This window comes from Perca flavescens, chromosome 1, assembly GCF_004354835.1.
Source record: "Perca flavescens isolate YP-PL-M2 chromosome 1, PFLA_1.0, whole genome shotgun sequence".
Lineage (NCBI taxonomy): Eukaryota > Metazoa > Chordata > Actinopteri > Perciformes > Percidae > Perca > Perca flavescens.
In genome coordinates this window covers 38,199,641-38,208,783 of record NC_041331.1, presented here as the reverse complement: position 1 = coordinate 38,208,783, position 9,143 = coordinate 38,199,641, and the positions used below count along the sequence as shown (strand labels likewise).

General features: G+C 39.6%; 1 protein-coding gene and 2 long non-coding RNA genes across 5 annotated transcripts in view; 1 reads left to right on the top strand and 2 right to left on the bottom strand.

Annotated features, from left to right (window-relative positions):
* Nucleotides 1-455: 455 nt before the first annotated feature.
* Nucleotides 456-2,671, bottom strand: LOC114560116 (uncharacterized). Its single transcript, XR_003693158.1, has 3 exons — nt 2,603-2,671; nt 1,933-2,081; nt 456-811 (listed from the first exon to the last, which is right to left on the bottom strand). It is a non-coding gene; the product is annotated as an uncharacterized LOC114560116 (long non-coding RNA).
* A 24-nt stretch (nt 2,672-2,695) lies between these two features.
* On the bottom strand, nt 2,696-4,254 carry LOC114561166 (uncharacterized). Its single transcript, XR_003693320.1, has 3 exons — nt 3,917-4,254; nt 3,681-3,778; nt 2,696-2,732 (listed from the first exon to the last, which is right to left on the bottom strand). It is a non-coding gene; the product is annotated as an uncharacterized LOC114561166 (long non-coding RNA).
* Nucleotides 4,255-5,446: 1,192 nt separating this feature from the next.
* Nucleotides 5,447-9,143, top strand: part of LOC114552899 (C-myc promoter-binding protein) — an 88,636-nt gene continuing 84,939 nt past the window's right edge. For all 3 annotated transcript variants that reach the window (XM_028574008.1, XM_028574004.1, XM_028573996.1), the window contains exon 1: nt 5,447-5,698. The gene's annotated coding sequence lies outside the window, so the exon portion shown is untranslated. The remainder of the gene's footprint in view (nt 5,699-9,143) is intronic.

Genomic DNA, 9,143 nt, shown 5'->3' with positions numbered 1-9,143 from the left:
GTGTTTTCATGTTATTATCATCATACAGTCGCTGTTACCTGACACACACCCCACCTACTCTTATCCCCGGCTCTCTGTGCACGGCGGCAGCAGTGTCAGCAGCATGACGGTCCCCTGGGACCGCCGGTAAACGATATAGTACGACCTTATTTGTAGTTTCATAAAATGTACCAGAATTTACGAATATGAAAGAAATTACTACGGATATTAATGTTCTTACCTCGGTCTTCGCAATGTTGTTCATATGTAATGTTCAAACATAATGTTCATATACATTCTCCAGTCAGTACTAAATATTTGAAAACACCCAGATCAAGTATTAAAGTGATTTTTTGTTTACAAATGCATTCAAATTGTTTTCATTGAATTAAACCAATTGACATACTTTTCCTGTTTCATGCTTCAGTTGATGTTTAATGTTACTACAGGTGCACATGTGGACATTGTGAGTGGATGCCGCCCGAGGTTGAATTCCTGTTTTACAACACAAAGACGTGTGAGGGCCACAGCAGAGAAGCAATTGGCAACAGAAGCATATAAATGTTCAATTCAATTTTATTTAAAGAGACCCAACAATTACCCCAAGAGCAAGCATTTGGTGTGACAGTGGCGAGGAAAAACTTCCCTTTTAACAGGCAGAAACCTGGGACAGAACCTACTGTTCAGTAGTGATATGAACTGTAGTAGAAATAGTCTGATAATAACAGTTGCAACAACCTGAGCTCTGACTGGCTCAGTGCTGAGATCCTCTGGAATGGTGATCTTCTGCAGCTCTTCAGTAAAAGGTGCTGGGTCAGGGACAACACATAGCCTGTGGAATGAAAGAATTATGTTTTTATTTATTTATTAACATGTAATGTTTAATAGCAATTTACTAAATGTATGTGTGACCCGGTGTGTTGTACGAGACAGACAAATATTAGCCCCCGTTTTAATATTTGAACTGATTAGAACCCAAGGACTCAAAACATAAATAAATTATTTTATTACTTCTCTGTATCTCTGTCTGGTCACAGGCTCATTTGAGTACATGTTTTGAATGGGTGAGGTTGTTCCTGCTAAGCTCAGCATGTCAGCAGAGGGCGCTCTAGGCTTTACAATACACTGGGCATCAGTAGCTAATGCTGACAGTAGAAGTAATCGCCAGTACGTGATGAACGAGTTTAAGTGTGTACGCTACGGAGAGTGATCCTGACCTGAACTGTATCTGTATTTTTACAGAAATAAATGTTTAATGTAAAATAATTTTAACATATGAATTAATTATTTTGCAGAGAGAAACTTTCATCAACAAGAAAGGAAGAGATAATAATAGAAATATGACTAATAAAAACAATAGCAATACGACGCAAGATTTGGCATTAACGAGGTAACTTCAGGTTCAACCCAGGGTTTAGTGTATCACGGCGGTGGATCACTTGTTATGAAAGATATAGATTTTCAGCGGAGGTAATTACGTACAGGGCTATTTGTCGGCTTCTTGAGCCGTGTGTTGCGGTTTGAATTATGTTGTTATATAATTTATTTGCCCTCACGATATCTTACCACTGTTGGGGTTGCAACTAAAATAATAGTTTAAAGCAGTTTATGGAAAGCACAGTGTAATTATGGTCAGATCTTGGTCCTGACTGAGTGATATTAATAAGCGTTGTGATTTGCGTGTTTACAGCATCTGCTTTTTTTTGTCAGCTGTCTTCCTGTTTTAGAAAGCAGTGACTGTATTGTGTTTTGCCTGTAAAATAGTGTCTGTGTTCTTCATATTTATCTAGAATTATAGTTTGCTCTTCTGATGTAAAATATGCGGCTCTGGTAGATGTTTGTGATTGTACCTGCTCTACATGAAGTGCCCTGAGAAAACTTCTCTTATGATTTGACACTATCAATAAAATAAAATTGAATTAATGTTGCATGTTGTTGTGATAATTTACTTACAGAATGTTGGCTCAATTTTCCTTCCTTTAAGGCTTTATCCCCCTTTCTTCGCTTTAGGGAAGGCCAGTTTAAAGGCAGGATCTCCCAGAGCACTTGTTGACTGTGGCCGGTTGGCATTCTCATTGAAGTGGGATGCTGAGAGATAGAGTCTGCAACAACAACAATGCAAATTATGTAATGGGTGTGTATTTTATTACTCCAATACATTGTACAAAGAAAGAGAAGTCTACACACTTTGCTAAGCTACCTGAGCAAATGGCACGGATCAAAACCTATTTTTGTAGTTTTTTAAATAATAAATAGGTCAGATAGTATGTAGACTGTTGCTCATTTGAAATAGCAGTAATAACAAACATGATACATAAATACATATCATGTAGTGCGTAGGACAATATATCGGTATACACTCTCTAAGATCAATGTTATATGTCTGCCCACATTATGTACTGTCTGATAAGGTTCCCATATTTGTTTCCTCTTTTTTTCTTCTCCTCTTTCAACTGCAATGGGAATATACTGTAAGGTCCATAGATATATAATTTGGGAATAACTATTACCAGTAATCATTCAAATGATTACGGTACTTTTGACTTATCAGCTTATAAATACAAATGTAAATTAAATACAACAACAGGTAAACTAACATTTACAAAAATTCAATTTCACAAACCTCTGCTTCTGACGCGAGTCTTAGGAGTGTCCTTGGATAGTTGGGTTCCAACAGATCTTTTAGGAAGGGAGTCAGTCTGGCAGCCAATACTCTGGGAGGTATTGGCCTGGGAAACAGGTCTAATGGCTCCCTAAGAATACATTCACATATGTTAGGAAATATATATATATATATATATATATATATATATATATATATATATATATATATATATATATATATATATATATATAAGGTAGCGTCCTCTATCTACTATAACATAAATGACAAATAAAGGCACTTGGATGAGGCAAATAACACTAAACAGTGGCAGTGCAAACAGTGCAGTATAAGAAGGTATTTAACAAGTTAGATGCAATACAGATATATGTGAATATAATAAATAATAGGTAACTACCTAGGTTAATCACATGTAGAGCTTATAACATATATTGCAAAGACAGAAGGGAGAGAGAAAGAAACATCAAAAGGGTTGGCAAGCAGGGGACGCATTGCACAGAATCGGGCATGTATATCAATAAGGTAATAATTTATTTATATCGTTTATAACATAGTATTAATGTACTTTCTTGCCAGATTCCCTCACCAAGAAAATACTGTATATCAGACGCTGCAAATGGCTAGCCGTGGCGCGTCCTGTCTCATAGCAGGGTGGAGCAAAAAAGCTGCTGGCGCCTCACGGGGACTTGGGGGCGATTTTGCCCCTAAAAAACGGACTTGAACCCGGCGAGAGCACCAACAATATCTCTAGTTTCCTCCTGCCCCTTGATTAACAAACAAACTATAATAGTAGACGACATCACTGTTGTTTGCTGTAGCAAACGTTACTATACAGTTAACTTAGCTACAGCACTAACGTTAGTTAGTTCAGTAGCAAACTAGGTTATATAGTTATAATGTGCACAGTCACCCCCCCCCCCCCCCCACACACACACACACACACACACACAGAGATAAACCGTATGTTAGCTAGTGGTGCCACAGCCAGCTAGCTAACCAGCCAGCTAACCAACCATTAGGAAAAACGAAATTATCAACTCTGTTAGTAATCTACGTTATGAAATAGTTTTCTACTCACCGTTTCAATGCTTGGGAGAGGGTCCTGAATAGTGGGAATGGATCCTTTCATCAACAGTAGTTTTGATACGACATCATATAGCCCCTGATTCAGTAGAACTGCGGTGAGAAATGTGCAGTTCAGTAGATAGCTATCGCTAGCTAGCTACATACAGTAGCTACATACAGTAGCTACCTAGCTGAAAAGCCTGACTCGGCACAGGTTGAGGCAAGTCTCCAAAAATAAAATCCATCCACCTGTCAGCGACATCTTTTTCTTTTGGAAGGCGGTGCAGTGATGTATTTGATACTCCCACCCTGGAATGATGCATTTCTCATGGCCAGTTTTCTGGGAAGACATGACTCCCGCATCTTCCGATTCTTCTCAGCAGCACAAAGCGAACGTTAGAAAAGGGGGCGGGTCTAAGTCGATTTTGGAACACGACACCCATTGGTTACCCGGTTTCTACGTAGCAAATACATCAAATTCTAACTGGCCCGTTTAGCTGGGAGGCGGTCTAGTTCTGTGGGGGGTGGACAAATGGCGGCAGTGAGCGATTTCACATTTTCACAGCTTTTACTTTACACCCCCGAGCCTATATGACACAGAATCCCATAAAAACCCATTTTCACCATATGGGACCTTTAATATCTGATGAAGCATTGGTGTCATTTTTGGATTTATTACAGTACAAATATTACATATTGGACCTTTAAAATGTTCTGTTTTTAATTTATATGATTTTGGCCGTCATGGAATTCCATACAGGTCAACTTGGGAGCAGTGGTGGGGTGTTTGGTGTTTTAAGCCCCCAATGTCGTCTTCCAGGCAGCGCTGTATTATTGTACTATTGTACTACTATTGTATTAGGCAGTGGTTAGGGTTAGGTTGTCACAGCGCTGCCTTGAAATCGACGTTGGGGGCTTAAAACACCATCGAGCCAGTGGTGGAGGAAGTATTTAGATAATTCTTTTAAGTAAAATTACTAATACCACAGTGTAAAAAATAAACAAAAAATACTTTGTTACAAGTACAAGCCTGCATTCAAAATGTTACTTAAGTATAATCAAAAATATGTACTTAAAGTAAAAAGTACTTAATGCAGAACAATTTCCGTGTGACTGTTATACTATTATATATTAGGTTATAGATTATTATTTCTACTCATGCATTAATGTAAAAGCATAATGATTATTTTGATTATGGGTTAATCTGCTGATTATTTTCTCCATAAAACGATTGATTGTTTGGATTTAAAAATAGTGAAAATATTGAGAAATAGTGTAGCCTATAGGCTACTGTTGGGTAGTTTAATTTATAACAAAACATCATATTTTATAAACTTCATATGTTTTTTGTGAAAAATAATCTTTTTGTCAAGTAACTAGTACCTCAAATGTTTAATCACGTGTACAGTAGGCTACTTGAGTAAACGTAGAGTTACATTCCACCACTGCTGGACAGACAGGTAATCTTCAGGGGGCAATTATTGGATTTATTGCAAATTATGGCTATTAGCCTAGCCTACTAATTATCATTTAGAAATAGAAAACAGCATGGTAGTCAAATGTGTTGATTAACTTGATCCGAATTAGGCCAGTTTTATTAAAAAATATGAATTATGAATTGATTAGATAATAGTGAGATAATATAACTGCAAGCATTGTCAGCATCAGGTAGATTACATGAGATCATTCCTGCTGGGAGAGGCTGGCTGTGATGTAAAACTGCCACCTCGGGTGTGTGTGTGTGTGTGTGTGTGTGTGTGTGTGTGTGTGTGTAAGCGTCACAAACCAAGATGGCGGCGGAGCGGACAGCCGGCTCGGCACAGTGACTGACAGACAGACCAGAAACCTCGCTCGGCTGGAGAGCTAACGGTTAAACTCTTGAGACAAACAATAAATAAAAACGCCCGTCACTTCACCTTTTGTTTTTTTCCCACCCGGTAACGACAGTGGTGTGATGAAACTGCACCGGTAGACGACACCGGGGGAAGTTGTGTGTGTGTGTGTGAGGACTAAATTGACGTCCACAAGCGGGTAAGTACGAGATGATGAACCGTTATAGTGGCTGACTGGCTGTGGAGGGATTTACCGAACGGCTGCGGGTTATTAACGTGCTACAACGAGCTAGAAATCCCTTATGCTAGCTTTGTCAAGTCACTTGTGTTGTGTATTTTCTGTTTACATTTGTTTTAACTGCCGCTAATGACAATTCTGCCCTCATTTCGTTTGACCCGATGCCTTCCATGCTTTACCGCTGGTTCATTCCTAACGATAAGTGCCACAGGTTGTTTGCAATTAAACGCCGATTTGTGAATAATTTAGTCACTTGCGCTGCGTGTAAACGCAACGCTAGTCACGCCACATTAAACTTGTAGCTAGTCATCCGGTGATATGTCAGTTTTACCCGCTAGCGTGCGGTCGTTAAGGACCAAAAATAACCCCAAAACACCAGCTACCCTCTCCGTGTGCACCCTCCTTGCCTGAGGATATTTTAGGTTGTTCAGTTTGTACTTTGTGTCTCATAAATTTCCTCTGGCTTAACCTGGTAATTTAGGCAGGGGCACAAAATGTGCAAGGAGAGTCATTTCATGAGGTTATGTCATGTTTTTGTGAAGAATTTGATGTGAAAAAATATATACAGCACGATATCACAAATCGCACATTTACATCAAGGGGGTTTACAACCTGTACAGCATACGATTACCACCCCCCAAAAAAAACATTTAACGGGGAAAAATGGACAGACAGACGTGCAATAGATGTGTGCACAGAATAGTAATAAAATGACAGTATAGACAATCAGGATGACAAATTAGAGACTGCAAACATATATGAAAAAGGACAGACATAAGGCTGTCAGTGGTTTTGGGAGGGTTTTTTGTCTGTCACTGGTGTTGTAAAGCAAAATGTAGAGAGTTCATCACTGGGGAAAAGGGGGGGTGAGGAAACGCAGCCTTGCAGATATACTGTAGCCTACAGTCGCTAATGTGTAAGTTTGGGGGATGCTTTCAATTGTATTGTGGTGCATCACTGCAAATATGTCTCTCTGAGCAAACTGAGCTGCAGAAAGGGAAACACATCCGGAGTCCAGCTTGTTTTTAGTCCACTGCTCCTTGTCTGATGGTGACGGCTGCCATCAGGATTTTACATTCTGATTGTTTACCCCCCCCCTCAAAAAATTCCCCATGCATTGTTTAGTGGTGTCGCACACGCACTCTCTGGACAGGGAAGTCTTGTCAAATCATATGTGACAGAAATACTCTCAAGCCTGTCATTTGAAAACCTCAACTCCACATTCCAGAAAGGTAACCTACACTGTAATCCTGTAAATTATCTGCCTGTTTGGCTTTTTTTTTTGCGTGTGTGTGCTTTTCATTCAATGGTCTCTTCACATATCATGGAATTTCTCAATGTGAGATTCTGTTGTTGTGCACATGATGGACAGGATGTTTGGGTTTTGTCTTATTGCCGTGTCTGTTCATGTTCGGAGGGCAGAAGGTGCGTCCTATTGGAATGCCAGAGAGGAAAAAGAGTCATGCTTGAAATGAAGTACGGCACCACAAGAGTCAAATGGCAGGGATTGCATAGGTTGCTCAACTGGGCTGTGTAGTAGTCTTGTGCAGGTCAGAGGATTTACGGCAGTGAGTAAAAAGATCAAGGCAGCAGACAGCTAGACGTTGTCTGCTTGGCTGATGGAAGACTTCAGGGTATACTCAGTAACCCTGGTTCCTTTTTATCCTGACACCAGCCTTAGGGTTAATGCCTGCTGTCCACCTATTTAACTAACACCAAATGTCCACTCCTGTGGCACTGATTGTGCAAATACCTAAAGGCATAAGTTGCATGTTATTCCCATTTTGCATAATTCAGTGAACAAAACCAAAGTGGGCAAATAAGAGTCCCACTTCATAGAGCTGTCCGTTATAGAATGTGGGTGCTCACCCCTCTCATGCTTGCAAGTTGCTAGCATTCACTTTAACTTGTTCATAAGCACGCATGTTAAATCCCTGAACTGGAAGTTTTCTTTTGCAGTGAGTGGAAGTCTGATGTTTCTGTTGCTGATGCAGAGAAGTCTGCAAAACTTTGGATTGAATAGACCCTCGGGTCTGTAATGGACTGACTGAGCTGAGATGTAACTTTGAATGAGAAATGTCTGCAGTGCTGTTGTTCTCTATCTTCAAATGGCCTAAACCCATCTGATTCCGCGTTTTCCCTGCCTTGACAGTACATTGGGCTTTCAGAAGACAGTCTGATTTAATTTAGTGGAACACAAGTCAAAACTCACTAAGATACTTTTCAGACTGAAGTGGCCTAGAAACTTGGAGCATGTTGGAGCAACGGCTACCACACTATGGATGCCCATGGAGGGAGTCACTCTGGGCACTCTCCGTTGTTGGCTGAGATGGACGGCATAGCGCTGCAGTGTTTCAGTGTTTTCACTGCATAAATCAGCCTGGCGGCTAGCAGACTTTTCCTCTGCTCGTAGCTTAATCCCGACAGAACACCACGGCTGAATTTCAGCCTGCACGCACGTTTTTTTGTTTTTAGCCTAACATTGTTGAAACAGAGCAGCTATCCAGAGATCAAAGGAGAAAGACTTGTGCAACCTCACCCCGAAGCACATTAAAAACTCTCACACTGAGCTAAAATGGAAACCTGCGCTCCAACGCGTGTCTTTTGATTTAATTAAAGGCATTCATTTAAAGGATTCTGTTGTTGTACGGTATTAAAAAAAACATATAACAAATACCTGAATTCCAAAATTCAAAACCGATTACCTGCCCAATGAACAAATATCTGAATAGTCAAATACTGGGATCCATCCCTAGATGACATTATATAGAGTTTCCTTTCAGGGTTTAAAGCCGAAGGCTACAGACACTTACGGTCTATTTTCATAATGATTAGGATACATTATAGTCAAGCTAATGAAGGTTATCGCCAAAATTTAAGTTAGTTTCTAACAGAATGGATTCCTTTTTTTCCAAGGACATGGGACTACAATTTTACACGGATAAAAATACACTTTACTTTGTCTCACTTGCATCTAAGCAGAAGGCTTAACGATTCCTTATAGTTACATATTCAATGCCAACTCGATGTATGCAGCTGTGTTTACAGTTGGAGTGAGTAAAAGAATATACCCTTTACTATACTTTGAATATGAGTTAAAACTTTTTTTTTTAAATGCTTTGGTTTGATGTTGTCCTAACACCAATAGGCGTACACTGCTTAAATGAAACGATAAATAAATTACCCAAATTATGAAAGTGGCTACTATCTGATCAGTTAAAAAATACACAATCTAAAATAAAAAAGTTTTCAGCTTTTGATAGACCCAATGTTATTGTGCAAGTATTGAGGCAGGATGGATGGACAGAAGCAGCACTGATGTTTCAGTGATGTGAGTCATTCTTTGATAAAAGCAGAAGATTGTGTGAAGGTCACAGCGCAGCGTGGTTGCCCTTTTTTAATGCAA